General features: G+C 34.5%; 1 protein-coding gene across 1 annotated transcript in view; it reads left to right on the forward strand.

Moving 5' to 3' along the window:
• Nucleotides 1–5,289: 5,289 nt before the first annotated feature.
• Nucleotides 5,290–19,788, forward strand: part of LOC125669941 (G protein-activated inward rectifier potassium channel 3-like) — a 31,817-nt gene continuing 17,318 nt past the window's right edge. The window contains exons 1-2 of the mRNA XM_048904801.2: nt 5,290–5,418; nt 14,631–14,701. The gene's annotated coding sequence lies outside the window, so the exon portion shown is untranslated. The remainder of the gene's footprint in view (nt 5,419–14,630; nt 14,702–19,788) is intronic.

Raw genomic sequence — 19,788 nt, forward strand, 5'->3', positions numbered from 1 at the left:
CACATACACATAAATACCTTGAAAAGCTTGACTTAAAGAATACAAGTTTAATACCCCCCCCCCCCCTTGTTAAAGTCAGCCGTCGCGAAAAAGTAAGCCTCTTCGCAAAACTCCAATATTGTATTGTTTATATGATTTACGAGACCTGTACATTATCTGAACTTTTTTATTCCTACGTCATTATTTCTCCCTCTTTCTTAATTTTCAACACAATATTTAAACAGATATTTATTTATTAGATACTGTTATATATGCTTTTGATATGCAATTTTGTCAATGAACCAATATCGACGTTCCTATTTTAACTATCCCTCATTGTTATTGTCTTTCACTTTGATGCAATTGTTCGGGAATTCCATTACTGGTCATGTACCCAGTGTATTCACCTGCATTCTTCGTTGTCCATTTACCAGAATACATAGTGCCATCAGCAACGACGCAGTCCACTCGAGTTTCTTCAGCTGCGTCTTTCTCAATAACTATTTGGACATGTTCACCTTCTATCAAACTTTCGTCGACAGTTTTGACCAGCGATGTTCCGATTGGGTAATTTATTCATCGGCAAGCCGATTTTATGGAAATCATCCCAATGATTAATGACTAATCGAACCTACTTGGCCATTTCCGTAACATCATGTCAATTTAGTTACCTCCGTTAAATCATTATGCAATAGAAAGCACAGGAAAAATTTAATCAAATAAAAATTCTCTTAATGGTATTTAAAACGATCTTATCATTTAATAGTGTTTGAAAATGTGGTACTAAAATAGTAAAAACATTTCACCATCTGATCTACACTTGAATATTTTATTCATCATCAATGTCAAATGCTGTCTGACGTTTTTCAGATGGATTGTTAAGCCGTTCTTGGCATACTGATTTTGACTACGAATAACTCCGTTTAACTGATCAAGATATAGGGCTCACGGCGGGTGTGGACGGCCAACAGGGGATGCTTACTCCCCGTAGGCACCTGATCCCACCTCTAGTATATCCAGGGATCCGTGCTTTCCCAACACTATTTTGTTTTGCTTATAGGAGTTATGAGATTGATCAATGTTCGTTATCTCCATCTTTCATGTTAAGGGCAAACTAATAACTCAGCTTTATGACAATTACAAGATGGCTTCAGCTTCACCGTTGTCATCTACCCATATTTATGTGACAGTACACCATTATCACCTGCAAATGGAGTTTATGTCTCTCAGCTGATACAATATGTAAGGTCTGCATATGATCAAGTTTTAAATCGAGGCAGGCTACGACAAGTAAGGTGGTGTTACAGAAATTTCAACAGTGTCGGTAAAAGTCAGCATTTTGCAAATTCTATGGTCGCTATATAACGATCTATTTTACCAATACAACCTGTCGTTGTGTCAAATGCTGTCTGACGTGTTTCATACTAATTGCAATCTGATTAGAATCACCTCCTCGATCTATCCGCTGTTCTTTTTCTAATGTCGTGTAAGGTGTAGAGGAGCGGATCGAGGAGATTGATACTAGTTAATTCTTAGGTCGTTTTCTTTTCACACTGCTTTTGGCTACGGATTACTCTGTTTAATTGATCAAGATAGAGGGCTCACGGCGGGTATAACTGGTCAACAGGGGATGTTTACTCCTCCTAGTCACCTTATCCCACCTCTGGTCTGGTGTGTCCAGGGCTCCGTGTTTGTTCTACCCTTAATTTTGCATTCTTTATAAAAGGAATTATTGGATTGATCACTGGTTGTTATCTTATTTTTTTTCCACCAAAACGTCCTTGAAATAAATGTCTCAGGGTCAACGCGTTTGTCAGTAGGCTGCCTCGATTTAAAAACTGACCATACGCAGAACAAGCCCTTGCGTATCGAATCAGTTGAGAGATATAAACACTATATACAGGTGATAATAGAATATTGCTACATAAATATGGGAAGTTGTTGATGGAGAAATCTTGTTGTTTTATACAGTCTGTCAAAATCGAAAAATGAATAGAATTATCCTTATGAAAATATCTTAGTAACTGCCTCGACGAAGTGAGATGAAAACGGTTAATAGCAAAGGATTATTGCCAACAAGATATTAGTGTACATATGTATATGGATAAGAATTTTTATCGACAAGTTGTAGAGACATAAATGTAGGGTATAGATTCTGATTCAAATTTGACATGAAAATTTAAGGTTTGAAATCAAATACACATATTTTACAGATCCAAGCTGAGTAGTATACGATAATATGTTTTCTTTCTTGTTTTATCGGGTGATTATGGTAGCAATCATTGCAGAAAAAAATTCGTTAATAAAATAACAAAGAAAGACATTTATTGTTTATATGTACTTTTTAAAAATATAAACTAGACTTAAGTGCTAAAGGATCAATTATGGATTCTAAAAAACTTTTAGTAAACTTGAAATCGCAAAACTTTTCTCAAATCAACAACATCAAAACGTATGACTTTTCAACACTTTACACGACCTTTCCTCACGATGAATTAGACTCGACTTTTTGACATCATAGAATTGTTGATATCATGGACAGTTGCTGCTTCAACAACATTGGAAAACGGAAATACTCATTCACCGGTCAACAGGGGGTGCTTTGTTCTCCTAGGCACCGGATCCCACCTATGGTGTGTCCGGGGGTCCGTGTTTGCCCAACTATCTATTTTGTATTACTTATAAGAGTTATGGGATTGATCAATGTTGGTTATCTTCACCTTTCATCGTTAACCTTAATCATGTTTTGTAATGATTATGCGAACAGGTGCTAAATTATAAACGGGATTGCTCTAGTTTGCAACAAACATGTATTCATTGTCGAGGATGAAAGCAATGTCAATTTCAAAAGAGATATGAGAGAAAAGATTCCAGTGAATGTATATATACATTGTGATAATGAGCAGATAACTCTCTGTAGATATTGTAAGAGTTATGGTCCTTGTTGAAGATATCATTAATTCATTTGATGCGCGCAACAATTCAATTAAATATTTTCCAATAATTAATTATATCATTGCGCACATTAATTGAATTGATGATAGCATTAATTATTCTGCTGAATTCATGAGCGCTACAATTGAATTCATATGAATTGATAATATCAACAATTGAATCGATGCCCGCTACAATTTGATTGAAGAGAGCATTAATACAATTAATGTGCGAATCATTTCAAATAATTTTCGCAATAATAGAATCATTACTCTCTTCAAAAGAAGTGTAGCGTGCATTAATTCAAGTAATGTACGCAATAATTAAATTATTGCTTCTTCAATTGAATTAATTACATCATTAATTCAATTGATTCTTGCAATAATTCTTTTAGAGAGAGCAACTATATAATTAGAAATATTTTCAATTCAACATATCCACAATTAGTTACCTCTATAATTGAATTGTTGCTCTCTTTAAAAGAATTGATGTGAACATTGTAAATAAATAGAGATATCTTCCATTGAATTAAAGAGATCATTAAATAATTTATACCGACCTCCAAATTAAATTTGGCGGGCAATAATTCTACCACATTGATGAGCGCATCAATCGAAGTGAGGAGAGCAATAATTGAATTATGCGCGCATCAAATCAATTATTGCTATCCTCAATTAAATGAATGCGCGTATCAAATCAAATGTTGCTCTCATCAATTCAATTGATGCGCGCATTAATTCAGTTGATGATAGCAATAATTGATTTGATGCGCGCATCAATTCAATTATTGCGCGCAATGATTAAATTGATGATATCTTCAAATGATTAGTAAAATGGCTGAAATATTGCCAAAACGGCGTAAAACCGCAATCAATCAATCAAATAATTAAGGATTTGAGTTTATGTCAATTTGTACTTACTTAATTCTCTTCGTGCATGTCTGCACATAAGGCTGAAATCAGCTTCCGCCACACTTGTCTGTCCCTTGCCTTCTTTTCTGCTTCTTTCCAGGTTAGTCCCATCTCTTTCAACTTTCCATCTATTATTCTTCGCCAGGTTTCTTTTGGTCTTTCCCTCTTTCTTTTCCCTTCAGGAGTCCATCTGAGAACGACATTTGCTGGGCATGCTTTGTTCATTCTCATGGCGTGCCCTAGCCACCTCCATCTGCGTTGTTTAATTTCTAATTGGATGCTCTTTTGAGATGTTTTACTCCATAGGTCTTTATTAGAAATCTTTTTCGGCCAATAGATTTTGCAGATTCTCCTAAGGCAGGTGTTATGGAAGGATGACAGCTTCTTAAGGTTGCTCTGAACAAGTTTCCAGCACTCTGCTCCATAAAGTAATATGGACTTGACATTACTGCTATAGATCTTTATTTTAGTTTTAAGGGAAACTTTTCCTGATCTCCACAAAGGTCTCAACTGACAAAAAGCTGATCTTGCCTTGCTAATTCTCGATGTTATGTCTTTTGATGTCCCATTGTCTTTACTGATGATGGCACCTAAGTATGTGTATGTCAATTTGTCGCTCTCATTTATTGTACTTCCCACCAGTATTATACATACAGTTACCAAAAAACCACAGGATAACTAGCACTAAATCAAATATCTTCAATGAATTGTAATCAAACACGTCCTCCATTAAAATATCACATTTATTTGTAAACATTAACAAAAAGGAAAGGTGAAGATAAAGAACAGTGATCAATCTCATAACTCCTATAAGGAATACAAAATAAAGAGTTAGTCAAACAGGAACCCCTGAATGTACCAGAGGTGGGATCAGGTGCCTAGGAGGAGTAAGCATCCCCTGTCGACCGGTCACACCCGCCGTGAGCCCTATGTCTTGATCAGGTAAACGTAGTCAAAATCAGTGTGCCAAGAACGGCCAAACAATCGGTATGAAGCACGTCAGACAGCATTTGGCCCAATGATAGGTTGTATTGGTAAACTAGATCGTTGTAACGACCATAGAATTTGCGAAATGCTTACTTTAAACGAGACTGTTGAAACCTCTGTAACATCAACTTGTTTGTCAGTAACCTGCCTCAATTAAAAAAATGATAATACTCAGAACAAGCTCTTGTGTATCGAATCATTTGAGAGCTATATACACCATATGCAGGTGGTATATAGTGGAATATTGCTACATGAATATGGGAAGTTGACAATGGAGAAGCTGAAATCATCCCGTTTGTTATAGAGTTGAGTTTTTAGTTTGCCATTAATATCTATTTTCAATAAAATATGAAAAAGTAATAACAAATAAATCCCTCACTGGCTTCCGTAACATGATAATGAGATTTCAACTCTCTTAAAGACACCTTCCGTCGAAATGTATTGATGACAAATTCAGATAACTAAATTCTTCCTTGTTTTGTTTACACCTCCAAATTTATCATAAAAGTTTCACGAAAACGCGAAGGGGTATCTTGAGAAGCGGAGCAGATCGTAAACCCTTGGCTAATGAAGATGGGAATATGATGCCATATTCAGATGTATAAACGTAAGTATGTATTACAATTAAACCGCCCATGTGATCAGCTACTTAAGATTTTCAAAGGAAACTCCAAATATAAAGGTAATTTACCTCAAAATGTATAGGTAGCTGGTTTTCTTAAGGAAGTTAGCTCCTGAGCTTTTGAGCACAACTGCGCAGGATGCTATAACTAAGTATAAATTTACGGGTTCAATACTGATCCCATTGGTGCAAACATATTACACATCTATTACCGAATCCTATCCATTTGAAAAAAAAATTGTATCAATTAAAATTTTGAAAGGATTTCGCAGGGACTATATTTTGTGGCGGATGGATTGATTAATCAAAGAGATCTAAATCTGTGTGATATTACAGTTTCTGTCTCCTATACGTGTCAGTCTGATTGAAATCAGATCCTCGATCCGCTCCTCTTTCTTCATCTTGTCGCTACACGGTGTAGCGACAAGAAGAAAAAAAAGATGAAGAAAAAGGAGCGGATCGAGGATCTGATTTTAATCAGATTGCTATACGTGTGTTTCAGTTTCATAATTTATGATACAAGTAGTTCAGACTTGGAACTAGTTCAAATGTTGTAATTTATTAATCTAGTTGGCATATTTTTCCGAACAGAACACCGATTATTAAAAAAGTCTAAATTAATTTACTCGACATTTTGTATAAAAATTCAGTATTTTCGCCAATAATTAAAAATATGGTCTATAACCCCCACTCTTTTAAGTTTCATTTTAAATCTTAAAGGCCTTGAAAATTATGCAAAAGGTCACTATTTATTTCTTTTTTTATCTGTAGTGTTAGCAGACATGACTGATTTGTGTTGCCTATGTTGTTTTGACACCGACACACAAATCAAGTTTAATTCAATAAATTTTAAGTGCAAAAAGGTCATGTTCAGAACGCTGTAGTACAATAACAAGCGTTGCGACCCCTGTTTTTCTAATTAATTTTCTAATTCTCCTTCAATGTAGAAATCAAAAATACACTTCCCCCCCCCCAAAATGACATTACTCCAAATCTCAAGTGCATGCGAACCTCTTTAAGCGTGATGTCTGCAGATTGGTGGCATTTAGATAATAAAATCCCTTCTTTGGTTTGTTAAACGGGATATATAGAAGTCGGAAGCATTGCAAAAGAAAATGCGTACCCCGTGTAGTGGCTATAGTTACTACAGTACAGTGTAGCTAAATTTACCGATCTCTTATAAAATGCTAGGTTCAATGAGTGCAGAATAAACTTTTAAAAGAGATCTTGCTGATAAATCACATTTACATTTCTAATGTTCTCTACAAACTGTAATGATAGCCATATCCTCCTGAATGCATTGCAGTTGTAAATAGTGCGCGTATGAATACAGATAAATATAGTACGTCATTTTTAACGACTGAAAAATCTGAAAGGAATGAAACGACATATATGTAGAATATAAATCTTTAATTTTGAACTGCGACGCTTCACGCCGAAATATTTTTCATGAGGCGCGTTGCGTCGCAATTCATACCCTCATGTATTTTCAAAGATGATTTTTTCCCCCTTAAATTAAAGGGTAACAAATGTTTTATAGCTGAAAACCTTAAGTTTACCATTGTAAGTAAAAATGATTCCAAGATATTTGAAATATATTCATGTACGGTTGCGTTTGTAGAGGATGAAGGGGGTTATGGGGAGTTGTAACATCTCATCCCTTTGGTTTAACATTTTTAACAATAAAGGGTCATTTCTGCCAATGTTTGGTCTTCGACCCCCCCCCCCTTTCTTGGGCGGAAAAGGTATCAACTTGGGTTACAAACCCCCCTTTGAATTTTTTCTGCATCCACCATGATGTGGAAGATGAATTATTGAATGATGTTACATCTGTAATAAAAACATCTTTGTAATGGAAAGGAGATTTGGGTCATCTGCAAAAAAAAATAAATGATTGACCTCAACACATAAAAGTTCTGGTGGGTTTGCAAGTTGTGAGTTTATGTTTTATGAAAAGTGCAGGGGAATGATTATTTAGTAATCTTTACATGCAAAGCAAGATATGGATAATCCTCTTTTTATGCACCCATAATTGGAGATTCGGGAGCATATATAGTTTTTGGTCTGTCTGTCTGCCTGTATGTTTGTCCGCAAAACTTTAACCTTGCTTATAACTTTTAAATGGATGACCGGTCGACAGGGGATGCTTACTCCTCCTAGGCACCTGATCCCACCTCTGGTGTGCCCAGGGGTCCGTGTTTGCTCAACTATCTATTTTGTAAATGCTTATGGGATTTATGAGATTGATCTTTGTTCGTTATCTTCACCTTTCATGGTGATAGAATTTTCATATTTGACATGTACAAAGCTTGTGACAAGACCTTTCTTTTGATACAAATAATATGAATATATCTTGGTATCAAAATTCTTGACCCCATGACCTTGAACTTGGAGTTTGACCTAGTTTGGAAGAAACTAGGCCATAACTTTTTATTGGTTTATGACAGGGCTTTCATATTTCACATGTGTATTCATTGTGGCAGGACCTTTCTTTGAGTACCAGAATACCTTGCTGCCGTGCTGGGGTATTAGTTTCATCAAAACATCTTCATTTTTTTTTTTGGTATAGCAGTACATAATGTTTGGCAAGAGAAACGTAAGGATGCAATATCTTGAACATACATATATATGTAAACATTTTATTGTAAGAAAAGAGGTGGTAAGAGTTAATTACATGTATTATTAATTCCTGTAATAATTAAAGCCATGATAGGATAAAATTCTAATCTGGGACTCTCTAACTTCCGTTTCTATATACCGTATATCAGTTTTTTTCCGCGTGTATCCAATTTCCGCTTTGTTCGCGACGATTTCCGAATCGAGGAAAATAAATCCGCGTGAAATTGATACAAAGTTTACTTTTATGATAAAGTTATACGGCCGATTTACCCCGCACATCTCAAAGTCTGTCAGTCGAAATTCATAACTATGAAAACAACGGCCTTGATTCCCCGATTCTTGATTTTATTAAATAAACAACAACTCAGGTTTTGTTAATTAACCTCATCCGATCCTGTGTTATTAACGTCTCAAAATAAGCAATGTTATTCCACATGTAAATCAACTTTTTTTTTACGGCTAATAAAACTAAGAACTATTTTATAAAATATCTTGAAAGTTTAGGACAAGCAACAATTTGTAGATTTTTTTTCCATTACTATATATTCTTCATGTACCTATGTATAGGCCTGGTGCAATAGAACTACCCAATATCCACGTTTCAACCCAAATCAATGTTCCTTGTGTCACAAAAAGACTTGACATCTGCTCATTTTTGTAACTGAAGTCAAAACCATACTTTATTGGACCATACGTGCCATTTTACAAAAATCTTGTAAAACCCTTGAGACGTTGACAGAGGTGTAAGTGAGTGTAGGGAACGATAACTCTGGGTAGAGATTTAGGTTCTGATTCGCGGAAAAAACATGATGCGGAAAAAACCTGATATATACGGTAGATTATCTTTGTCACTACAATTGACTCACATCCTGTCTAACATTGGGGACTTTGTAAATTTTTCACTAGATTATAATGGAGCAATTGTAAGCAAAGAGGGAAGTTAGCTCCTCAGCTTTGCCGCAGCACAACCGCGCTGGATGCTCTAACTAGGTACAGGTTCAATACTTATTCCATTGATTGAAACATATTATACATTCAATTACTGCTGAAATCTATTCAGATGAAATTTTTTATTTCAATTCAAATTTTGAAAGGGTTGGAAAGGACTATAATTTGTAGCGGAAGGATTTTTTAATCAAAATGCTTTAAATCTGCAGGATTTTATATCGTCAATATACGTACCCTAAACACGTATTTTCCTAGACTTCTATTTTATAATTTATGATTCAAGAAGTAGAGAGTTGGAACCAATTCACGTGTTGTAAATTCATTTGGTTAATATATTTTCCAAACAGAACGCCGATTCTTAACAACTTTCTCTATTAATTTACCCGTAGATGTTAGATCCGTTCGCGTACTCGCTATACTATGTTAGATCAACTCGCGTACTCGCATAGCGAGTACGCGAACGGATCTAACATCTAATTTTAATTAGATTGCCCGTATCTTTGTGTGAATATTCATTTGGTTGGTTGATTTATATCGATAATTTTTCACTCACATTTAAATTTAAACGTCACCAGCTGTAGGTGAAGTACCACAAATATAGGCTAGACCTATGCTAAGCGCTCAGGGCCGTAGCATCGACGGCCTATTCTTTATTGTGCCAGTACTGCCGCAACAACTGACAAGGGACCTCTGTTTTAAAGGTCATATCCGAAGGACTAGTGATCCCCATTATAAATGCCGCACATTTGCATGGTTTAGCAAAGGAGCGATCACTATAACTATATTTCATGTCTTACGGGCTTGAACACACGAGCTCCCGGTTACGACGCGAACGCTAAATACCTACCGCGCCTGGTGAATATTTAGTATTTTGGTAAATAATTCTTTTTTTTTAAACTATCCCCACCACTTTTTAAATTTCATCATATAATTTGAGGCAAGACTTTGTAACTTATGCAAAATAACATAAACTCAAATAATTGAAGATATTTTAAATTATTTGAAGTTATCAATTATGCGTGCATTAGTTGTATTGATGATCGTATTCATTATTCTGCATGTTGAATATGATTCAAATGCTCTCAGCAATTGAATTGATACGCGCTACAATTCAATCAAAGAGAGCAATAGATTCAATTAATGTGCACATCAAACCCAATTAATGTGCGCAATAATTGAATTATTGCGCTCTTCAATTGAATTTATGATAATGAATTCAATATTGATGAGCGCAATAATTCTTTTAGAGAGGCCGTTATAATATTTTTGAAGTATTTTCTGATATATATATATATAAAAAATTATTGATTTCAATAATTACAATTCCTGATATCAAAAAATAATTCTTGATATCAAAAAATAATTCTTGATATCAAAATAGATTTTTTAAATATCAAAACATCATTTTCTGATATCAAAAATTCGAATTCCTGATTTTAAAAAATCAGATTTTTTGATATCAGAAAAACGTTTTTTGATATAAAATTTTTTGTATTTTCTGATATCAGAAAATTTGATGTATTTTTGATATCAGAAAATGATTTTTTGATTTCAAATAATCAAATTTTTTATATCAGAAATTACTGTTATTATTTGATATCAAGAATTCGAATTTCTGATATCAGAAAATCATTTTCTAATATCAAAAAATAGACTTTTTGATATTATGAAATTATTTTTTGATATCAGCAAATACTTCAAAAATATCAAAACGGCGCCTCATAGATATCTTCAATTTGAACAACATATACAGTACACGACACGAGTTTTATACACCCCACCGTGGAAAGACCACGGTGGAAAATCCACGGAGATACACCGTGTCCTCCGTGTTCCACGGTGTGTGTTATTTGCGAATACACACAGCTGCTAAGAGCTTTGTTCTGGCCACGGGCGCCTTGCGGGAAATGTGAAAATGTGCCGCAGGCCAAATAATCAAGATAAGGGTGGAATTTTAAGAAAAGAAAAAATGTCAATATTTTCCCCCCTGATACTTATATTGTTTTTCAGCATATTGAGCCGATTCCAACGATACCAAACACTATATATTATGTTTTTAAGAAAACCTGGTTTTGACTTTTTTTCTTTTAGTCTTCTTTCTTCAAAAAATATTCTTAAATTCTATGTTTAAATAATGCGTACTTGCAGGCAATTCCTGTTTTGAATGCGAATTAGTATATTCAGTAAATGAAAAACATAAATGTACAACATGTGATAGGGATATTTAATAATTACCGATGTTCTCTCTCTCTCTCTCTCTCTCTCTCTCTCTCTCTCTCTGTGTGTGTGTGACAAATGCGCTGTTTAACATAATTACCTCCATCATATTGTGTTGATATGCATCTTGACAAATATAACTTGATCCAATATAGAAATTAGAGCATTGTCGATGATTAACAAATTGGAATTAATTTATTACGTAATTAATAGAAGCAAAAATACAAACCATCGAATGATTTATTTTTAAAATCCCGATTTAATTACATTTGACCGAGACTTATGTTCGATGTACTTTGATAGAGGTTTTCATAAAAAAAAATGTTCATCGGGAGTGTCTGGATAATGCAATGATTTTTGTATAATAAGTATATACCATGCAAATTCCTAGGGTCTTTGTCACAGTATAACTAAATTACGGTTAGCTAGTTTGGGTTTTGACTTCTCATGAAAAGTGTGAAATATATTGGGTCGGCGCGATATCAGATCTAGTCTAAGATCACGGGTATCTTACGCCGACCCAATATATTTCACACTTTCCGCAAGAAGCTAAGCACTTCTGTTGATTTCAAATACACGGATTAGCTGACCCCCATTGTTCTACTGAGGCGAAAACCCCTTCGAATTTGCATGGAATGTACAAGTTATACACAGGTCATTGTTATAGTCATACATCATAGTACCGCTAATCCGACAAATATTTTTTTTTATTTTGAATAAGTTATTGAATGACGAAGTATGACCAAACTGCAGATTGAATTTTATAGAGCCCCGTGCTAACATTACTTATATTTTTCAATGTATCAGAAGGGGTATGTTGCCGGTTAAGTTGTATAAATTTCTTGACAAGCAATAAAATAACAACAAAAATGGTGCTTAAATTTTCCGATTACGAAAACCTTTCAAGTTTTCAAAGTACACCCTCTCCGATTCTACGTGCTTGTAATCAATATTTAAGGATGTAAATCCTCGGTGTCAAATGCAACTAGTTCATGAGAAAAAAAACTAATATAAATATAAACAGAAATGACTTAACGATTATTTGCTTTTATTCATATACGCTATCGATTATTAAGATCTTTAATTTAATCTTTAGATGCATTAGATAATGAAAGCAAGAGAGAGAGAGAGAGAGAGAGAGAGAGAGAGAGAGAGCATTGGTAATCCTTGATTATAATATTCATGAATGTATGCAGATACGGGAAGTTTAATACGTTCAGTATAAATCTTGAAAGTACAATTTCTTTCTGATTAATTATCCATCCCCTTTCATTCTGATATTTTTTTTTTATTTCCCATTTTGTTTTCTTTACATGTTAAATTTTTCGGCTGGTCCGGGTTAGGACTAATGAATGAGTCCCCCCCCCCCCCTTCTAAAACGATGTTACGTGTTTAGCTGTCTATCTCCCTCTCAGTCAACAATAAAATAAATACATGCTATATATACTGCAACATCATTGGATTTACTGGATAATTCTTTCTAGAAGGCACGGAGATTAGATGAATTTTACCCCCGTATTATGTTATAACTGACCAAAACCTAGTACGTTTGTTTTACAACTTTCATTCAGAAGACGCGCAAGTTATTGAGTTACTGAATAAACGAGAAAACGTCTGCATTTTTATTTCAATCGTTGCCAACTATTTACTTTGTGATATTTCAAGACTACATGTACTCAATTCAATTTATTGGATCTCATCACCATTATGCAATGGTATACAAAAATATAAAGACAAAAAGCTGTTATATATACATTTAGTAAATAATACATGCGTGTAATAAAGTATTTATCAAGTTAGAAAAAAAACCCTTAAAAAACCGTGTTATTATTAATGTGAAGTATGGGCATTCTAATGAAATTTTCTTAATGAAAGTACGGAGTTTTCTAAAGGTTTGTTTAAAAGTAAAGATAGTTTTAATATTTATTTGTTTAAGTGATAAAAATTTGATTCTTTGCTCACATTGCTTCACAGTTGAGTACATAATGAAATTCGTATCCACTGTAAACATGTACATGTATATAGCTGACCTTAATCACATATTCCTAATTACAATGAAAACTTTACGTAAAAATAAACTATTGCTTATGATACACATTTCTTTGAACTGCTGTTTATCAAATTGAAATTACTGGCATGTGATTGTCGTTGTTCATGACCCTTCTTTTATTTGGTGAAATTGTGTTGCACGTGCCGTGAAACAATGTACCGACGAGTGGTAGGAATAACACAGGTGTTTATATACAGGATGTCGAGAATTTGGGCGTTTCATAAAAAGGTGTGAACGTCAGCAGGGAAGTCTACATACGGATATGAACCGAAAACACCAACGTATCATTAAACAACAATTACAAGAATTGAATGATTTATAGCTAATTTCTAAATAAGTAATGGGGTGAGGGCATGTATGCTGGCCAAGCGAAAAGATTTTTTGGGTGAATCATTTCGGAAATTATTTCTTTGTTTTATCACACGGAGGTACACGGTGGCATCGACGGAGGTACAGGTGACATCCACGGAGATCCTCCGTGGACTTCAATGTCTAGCTCGCGCGGAAAAATAGGACTTCAAAGGTGCCGACAATTTTAAAGGTCCACCGTGTTGGGGGCAAATTTGTTCCACCGCGTTGCGTGGAACCCGCATAAAACTCGTGTCGTGTACTGTATGTTCTCGATTGAATTAATGATCCCTTTAATCGAACTGCTGCTCTCTTTAAAAGTATTGATGCGAACATTAATTTCTTATAGAAAATCGTCAAAAATAATTAAAGGTATTTTAGATACTGAGCTCCAATTCAAAGTTTGCGAGCAATAATTCTACTTCACATTAATGCGTTCATGAATTCAATTGATGAAAGCAATAATTGAATTTTATGAATTCATGATATCTTCATGTTGGAGTTTATATTAATTTGACGCTCCATACAGAATTTGTCCGTATCTGAAATGTCATTATTTATTTCCAATCTACTAACAATATTTAAAACCTTTTATATCTTTCATCTAGGCCTATTTAATTTGATGTAGTGTTTTTCACGTTGCATTGTTGACTCCAAAATTACTTTTAGCGAATAATTCAAGTACAGGAAGGTAAAGTTTAACACACTTTGACTCAAAAACAAGCTTTATGACTAAGTTTTTCTTTTCATTTCAAAATCCCCAACATTTGCTTCGATGTAGAAATAAAAAAAAAACAATTGGCACTCTTACGCTTAATTCAGTGCTACACTCATGGAATAAACTATTGTGAAATCTTTAGAATGGGTTCAATTTTTGAGTGTAACAGAGAGAAAATTGTGAAATCCCAAGCCCTTCATCTTTGAACACCTGCTATCAATATCTCTATTTATAGACAATCGTTCCACGGGATGACTTATCTAAAAGTAACCATATGGATTGTACGAATCATTGTAGGAACACCTTACGAATACTAACGAAAATGATCGTGGAAAGATTCTGACCTAGAAAAGAGTAAAACCTGTTTTGTAAGTATTTTTGCCATTACGTTTGTGATTTTTTATTGTAATTCTTATTTTCACATTTTTAATAAATTCTCTGACCTGACTGGATGTAATTTTCAAAGTATTTATTGAATATGTGGTGTTTCGCACACAGTAACAAACATTGACATGATACTGGCGTCAGGTCAAGATCGGCGCAACATGAATTACAGTCAACTTAGTGTAGTTTCTTCAGCAGTCACGATAATCCCAAGAAATCTGTTATTGTCATACACATTAAATAGTGTACTGTTACTTATATATACACATTGTGTATTGTCATGTGCGATATATTGCTGTGTACATTTATTCTCTTTAGTCTAAAGTTTAGAGAAGTAGACAGGCATAGCATACATCCATGGAGGTAGGATTTGCTTGTCCACTTCTCTGAAGATGTGTACAGAGTGCTGTCATGCTTTATGTCCCTCAGAAATTTGTCTCTGTTTTTGTATTTTTAAAACTGAAGACAGAACAACCACACTATTATATGGTGTAATTCAGAGGCAACTTTGCGTAACATCAAGAAATATTGTCATTTTATTTAATGTGTTTGCAATATGTTGGCAATGTGTATACTGTGTAGGTTCCTTAGTAGGGGTGTATTTAAACTTTCTGCAGAAACACAAACCACATGGTTTGATCAGGACTGTCACAGAAATTAGGGTGTCAAAAAAACACCTGTCGTCCGCTTGTCCTGGATGAGCCAAAATTGGTCTGGAATGACCAAATGCTATTATGCTCTTGTTCTGGGCTGGTAACAAGTAAAATATTTTCTAGCTGCTGAATTTATTTTTTTATTTCAAAAACATTTGAACATAATTTTTTACCTATGTTCTGATGGAAACCACTTTATGTGCAAGTCACCGATATATATATATAATACATGTACAGAGTAACTACCTCTGTCATACCTTAACATCCAGGAGGTTTATCAATGTGTAGTAGTTAGGGCTATATGAACTATGAATATCGGCCTAGATAGCTCAGTGATTAGAGCACCTGTAATGAAGGAATCCTGGGTTTGATTTCCGGTCCAGCCACAAATTTTCTCCTCTCACCTATACTACAATTAGTGTCGTTGACCACCCCTGCACTGCTGTTTGTCCTGCCAGGGCCAAAAAGAATCTGGGTTGTGTGTCTTTGAGGGTGAAGACAAAGTATAGGAGGGAGGAATGTAGTAGTTAGGGCTATAGGGACTATGGATATTGGCCTGGATAACTCAGTGGTTAGAGCTCCTGACTAGCAATGCAAGGGTCCCAGGTTCGATTTCCTGTCCAGCCATAGATTTTCTCCTTTCCTTTACTACAAATTTAATAGACAAACCCAAAAATCCAGATAATTCTTTTAAACATTTTTTGGTTTAAAATTCAAAAGCAATGTAAATAGTCAATTGGTTGATTTTCGTAGATATTTTTGTTGGTACTTTTAAAACAGTTCAGAGCACATCCGGAATTCAATGTGACCTGAAACAGTTTGCTGTTGATGTGTATCACAAAACATCCCTTTGCTTCTTACAAAAAACAATTGATTGGTTTTGTGTGTGTGTTTTCTTCTAAGTTGGAAGATACTGTGATGGCCAGGTTCACTTTAACTTGATCGATTCACTGATTAATGACTCAAACTGTCAATTTATTCATGACAGAACATGAAAGTCTTTAAATTAATGATTAGTTGTGATGTTCCAATCATCAATTATAATCCAAAATCAGTCGATTGTTGGCAAATTCTAAATGCTCGATTATTAAAATTTTATTCCAATTCATCGGTTTTTAGATTTTGTTTTCTCATCGACTGTAGTTTTTCACGAATATTCCTGTCATGACCTATTTATTACCATAATGGCGGTGCAGATGAAAGCGAAAGTATCCATACCCGCGGAATAACACATGTTTGCATGGTCAGATAGACGTACTGTGATTCAGGCATATAAACGAAGTGACCATCCATCAAAGAGATTCTTGATGCGAGCAAAGACATGTGTAGATTAAACCGCGTTCGAAGGTTACTGTTATCGATCTGCACGTGCGTAATGTTTTTTCGATCTGATTTGGGGGTTCTCTTTGGATAAAATATTCTTTCCTTTTTTTTCTTTGCTGAATTTTAATTACATGTATGCCGGATTACCGTAAAAAATGACATGAAACTTTGATATACAGGGATATTAATAATTTATAACCGAAGCAAACGATATCCATGTTTGGCGCGTAAACCCTTCTAAAAATCGTATTGACTTTTATATATGTAATTAAAGCTAAGATAGTAGAAGAATAACAAATACACACAGAAAATATTCATTTACACTCTCTCAACAATAGAAACAACAAATACAAATATAGAAATATTTATTTACACTTTTTCAGTAGATAAATGACTTTATTATAGAATTTCTATATATGTCCGATTATAATCGATAATTAGCTAGTTACAGTAAACCAATCATCGATTATGAAATTCTTGCCGATTCCCATCACTAATGATTAGAATAAAGTTATTAAAACTTGTGTCCATGTACAGTCTTATAGTTATGTAACTGATGTCAGGGAGGGGGTTATAATGTCATTATAGTTATGTAACTGATGTCAGGGAGGGGAGTATAATGTCATTATAGTTATGTAACTGATGTCAGGGAGGGGAGTATAATGTCATTATAGTTATGTAACTGATGTCAGGGAGGGGAGTATGTCATTATAGTTATGTAACTGATGTCAGGATGGGGAGTATAATGTCATTATAGTTATGTAACATGTCAGGGAGGGGAGTATAATGTCATTATAGTTATGTAACTGATGTCAGGGAGGGGGCTACAGTGTCATTATAGTTATGTAACTGATGTCAGGGAGGGGGCTACAGTGTCATTATAGTTATGTAACTGATGTCAGGGAGGGGAGTATGATGTCATTATGGTTATGTAAATGATGTCAGGGAGGGGAGTTATAATGTCATTATAGTTATGCAACTGATGTCAGGGAGGGAAGTATAATGTCATTATAGTTATGTAACATGTCAGGGTGGGGAGTATAATGTCATTATAGTTATGTAACTGATGTCAGGGAGGGGAGTATGTCATTATAGTTATGTAACTGATGTCAGGGAGGGGAGTATAATGTCATTATAGTTATGTAACTGATGTCAGGGAGGGGAGTATAATGTCATTATAGTTATGTAACATGTCAGGGAGGGGAGTATAATGTCATTATAGTTATGTAACTGATGTCAGGGAGGGGAGTATAATGTCATTATAGTTATGTAACTGATGTCAGGGTGGGGAGTATAATGTCATTATAGTTATGTAACTGATGTCAGGGAGGGGAGTATGTCATTATAGTTATGTAACTGATGTCAGGGTGGGGAGTATAATGTCATTATAGTTATGTAACATGTCAGGGAGGGGAGTATAATGTCATTATAGTTATGTAACTGATGTCAGGGAGGGGAGTATAATGTCATTATAGTTATGTAACTGATGTCAGGGTGGGGAGTATAATGTCATTATAGTTATGTAACTGATGTCAGGGAGGGGAGTATAATGTCTTTATAGTTATGTAACTGATGTTAGGGTGGGGAGTATAATGTCATTATAGTTTTTGTAACTGTTGTCAGGGAGGGTAGGGATCTATTTGAGGTCATATTATTTCACCTTTTGCACTTGACCAATCAAATGACATCTTTTTTTAACATGAAAATTTTGCTGTTATATCGGAACCGAGGAGCATGGAAGAATAATCGAAGAAGATGCCGATGGCCATGAGCGATGTTATATGATAGTAGACGTATAAAATATAAGATCCTTAGATATTTGGAATTTGTTTAAACTTTCCATGGATTGATGCCCATAATCCGAATACGCTTCAGTAAAACGATTCCTGATTGGTCCTTGATTCTTTGTCAACCTATTGTTATTGGTCAAATATTTATTGAATTATTCATGAGACTGGGATCAATAACATGACCTTCAATGCAATGCTGTCAGATCCTTCTCCAGTGTAGCAGTTTGAGATTAATAGTTTGAAAAGATCTTATTTTAATTAGATTGTTTAAAGCAATACAAGCTGTAACTGACAGTATTTTTTCCACTATTCATTTATGCACTAAATAACACTTATCGGTATCACTCATATAATCCCCAAGATCTGAAGAAAAATTCAGCAAAATAAACAAGGGAATATTGTTTGAGAGCATACCTCATACCTTCAATGAGTGTTTTGTATAAACCGCCATTGCGTCGTATAGAAGAACATGGAAACGATGATTGCCGTACATAATCGGGTTGCTGAGGCCGAGGTCATATACAGAGACGGAAACTGATGTCGGTAACTACACGTCGTTTGTTTTAAAATATTACATCGTTTGATGAATGACAAGAAGTACTATAATAAGTGTAAGAAAGTGATGATTACTCAAATGTGCTTCTCAAAAAAAATTTGATAGTGAATTTTCTATAAAATTGGCATGTTAATCTGACACGTGCTCAGTGCCTCTCGCTCGCTTTTTTTTTTCGAACAGGTGACCTCCGAGGCCAATGCACATCGGAATTATGAGCAGGAATTACTGACAAGATGACAATGATTCATGAATCCACATTTTCTGCTGATTTGATGGGTTTATTGCTTCAGATTCACTCTGATTCTATGAAGTTATAGATATTCAATCACAAATATGTTAAATATTTGTTCTTTTATTTTTCAATTTATTCGCCGTCAGTTATAGCTTGTATTGCTTTAAACCCTACACCACTGCTTTATGAAATGTTTTTGTTATGAATAATCCGACTAACGATGTAAATAAAATTTACAATTCATTTTGACTTGACATTGAGAGAGTAATTTTGAGAGAATGGTTTAGAGACAAGTCTAAAAGAACAAATAAATATCTAAACTTTATAAAATCTTTCTATTTATGCAAAAGAGTTCTATGTTGTTGAAATCAATGCATTTTCCTGAAAAATAAGAAGGAAAACACTTCAAACAATCAGGATGTTGTGAACATGCAATCCTGTTAATAAAATCCAAACCATTATAGTCAGAGCTTTAATTTCCAGTTCTGTCTCAACCTTCGAACTCTAGATCTCTCAA

The sequence above is a fragment of the Ostrea edulis genome, chromosome 4 (assembly GCF_947568905.1).
Source record: "Ostrea edulis chromosome 4, xbOstEdul1.1, whole genome shotgun sequence".
NCBI lineage: Eukaryota > Metazoa > Mollusca > Bivalvia > Ostreida > Ostreidae > Ostrea > Ostrea edulis.